Source organism: Panthera onca, chromosome A1 (assembly GCF_046562875.1).
Source record: "Panthera onca isolate mPanOnc1 chromosome A1, mPanOnc1 haplotype 2, whole genome shotgun sequence".
Taxonomy (NCBI): Eukaryota; Metazoa; Chordata; class Mammalia; order Carnivora; family Felidae; genus Panthera; species Panthera onca.
This window is the reverse complement of record NC_138339.1, coordinates 91,453,215-91,456,293: the sequence shown is the minus strand read 5'-3', so window position 1 is coordinate 91,456,293 and position 3,079 is coordinate 91,453,215.

Below are 3,079 nucleotides of genomic sequence, written 5' to 3'. Positions count from 1 at the left end.
GTCAGATATTAACACCTAATATAAAGTTGTCTTGTTCAGTGATTTAGATTTTTAAATGAATACTGCATATAATGAATCGAATGTTCAAAGAAATAGTTTTCTCTTCTAACTTGAAATTTCTACCATAAAAAATTAAACAGTGCCATGTATATTTCCTTATCTTTCATTTATCCTTGCCTTGTAATGTTTTCCTTAGAGTAGCATAAACAAATCAATGAAATTTTAGAGAAGACACTGAAAATCTCTACTGTATTATTATACACATTCAATAGTTATTTTTTAATTTCTTTTCAATGTTTATTCATTTTTGAGAGAGAGAGTGTGAGCGGGGGAGAAGCAGAGAGAGAGGGAGACCCAGCATCTGAAGTAGGCTCCAGGCTCTGCACTGTCAGCACAGAGCTGGATGCGGGGCTGGAACTCCAGAACCATGAGATCATGACCTGAGCCAATGTCAGATGCTTACCTGACTGAGCCACCCAGGCGTCCCTCGTTATTTATTAATTTATAAATAAACTTAAAAAAAAACAACTAACATTTACCTTGAACTTTAGTATTTTTATGTGCTTTCACATAAATTGTTACTTCATTTACATTATAATGGTAGTTTCACTAGTGATTCTTACCTTTAACATATGGGGAAACTAAGGGCTCAAAACATTTTAAGGAAATTTTCAATACTCAATATTCAATATTAGTGAAACGAATTTAGAACTCAAATCTTGATCATTGAACCTCATATATTGGTCTGTTTTATCATGCTGCTGAAGGGTGTTAGTATATGTCACTCCAAAATACACCACTTTGGTATGAAGGTTATTTTGATCTAAAGGCACTTGCAAAACAGCAAGTACAAAACATTGGGCCTCCTCTTTCCTTCCTGAAGGCAGGAGAGGAAACTTCCACATGAAAGATGTCCTCTCTTTAACAGAGAAGAAGAATGTCCTAAGAGATGGGGAGCCCAGGCTGAGAAAATTCTGTACAGATATTGTCAAAAAACGACTTTTATCTTTCTTTAGTGTCGCCATATATTTTGGTTAATTTTCCACAATTGCTTCTCTTTGTTCAGCTTAATATATAAGCACTTAGGTTTTGCCACTTCTTTGAACTTTCACTTCCTTAATGAAGACTCCCGTGTCATGTAAAATCTATATTAAATAAATTTGTATGATTCTCGTTTGTTAGTCTTTTGTTACAGAGCCCCAGCTGAGACCTAACATGGGTAGAGGAAAGATTTTTTTCTCCCCTATACCACTCAAGACATTTTTAAGAAAACATTAATTATTTTCCCTGATTAGATCTCTATAGAAAACCAATAAAATGATAAATGGAGTTTAAACTGAACCAGAAATAGTTCTGTATATGGAAGAAGAATTTGGATAATTAAAGTTAATAAATTATGACAGGCAAAAATAAACACAAGCATATGCAATTAAACTAGTGCCACTGAGGACCATATCAGCTATCTGACAGAAATCGCATATGCATGTTATTTATGTAGATGGATAAAATGACAGCACAACATAAGAACTGTGTCACTCTAATCTCAAGTCTCATGAATACAATTATTCCTTAAAGGAAGAAATTATTTTAGTTTACGAAAGGATGAAAAAAATGACCCACAGAAAGATAGAGAAAGAAAGCCAAATATTCTTCCCAAGTCAAAATTCTCAGCTTGTGTAGGGACTTTAGTTTAATAGCAGTGCCTACTCTCTGGTGCACACTGAAGGGATGAGCCAAACCCTTAGAGATGTTACATTTTTGACATTTCATTAGCCATAGATCTTTCTTTTATTTTCAACAGAGCCAAGTTAAAGTTGCAGATCCCATGGCACAGGTGCCCTCCCTAGTCAAGTATCTTCTTTGTCAATAACACAACTTCTAGTTAGATGTGGTCTAGCAATTTCGTACGAGATATGGAGATTAAACCATGTATTTTTTAACCAAATTAGGTAAACATCAAAGGTTTTTGAAATTCATTTCAAGACAAGAGATTAGCTTATTCAGCCTCTCCCTGCCTATTACAGCTTCATGGGAGGCTTACCTGGTAGTACCATGGAACGTTCCTATAACTCAAAGTTCTATAAGCTTTTAGATACTCAGTGAGATGTGTTGACTTCATTCAGAGCTCCATAGGGTATACAACTATATATATTTTTAATACTTACCAGTGAGTGTGCAAAACAGGGCCCTTAGACACTAAGAGCCTGCCTGGGCCACTTCCAATTATTAAGGCTTCCTGGTAATTTGAAAGAAAACAAAGTGTAAAACCAGAGTCACAAAAAAATGTTAATATTTTACATTTGACTAGCTCAACCATAAAACACACAAAATATAATGACTTAAATGTAACAACATTACATTTAAGGTTCTTTTTTGAATGTGAAATTTAGGCCAAATGTACTTTTTGGTTTCTCCATAAAATTAGCCTTGATATAACAGTCCTAACCTCGTCAGGGGTGTGGAAAAACCAAAGTTTGAGTTTAAAACTTTTGGAAAAACCAAACCGTAGTTTCTCAAATAAACATTTTTAAAAGAATACTCAATTAAACATAGGTATTATAGTTAACAGTAGAGTGTGTGTGTGTGTGTGTGTGTGTGTGTGTGTGTGTGTGTAAATATTGGCTCTGTTATTTGTTAGCTGTATAAACTTATGTTTTGTTTCCTCTTTTGTATAACGCGAATAATAATATTATTTTATGGGGTTGTTGTAAGGACTAAATGATTTACTATTTATGAAGTGCTTCAGAGAATTCCTTGGCACATATACATATATATTTCTTGTTAAATAAATAAAAAAAGCATTGTATATTATGTTAGTCAACTTCTGTAACAAACACCCCCAAATCTCAGTGGTTCAAATTAATAGAATTTTGTTTATAACAATATCATGTGAGTTTGGAGGCTCCACAGAAAAATCATACTCAAGGGAGTCAAATAGCATAATAGTTCACTTCTGTGGTTCTCTCATCCCAGTGTGCCTCTCAGGTATCCTCTGCATTCAGCTGGTTGACACATACATGAAGAGAGTACATGGAGGCTTACTTAGTGTGTTTTACGAGAGGTATGCAATTTCTACTCA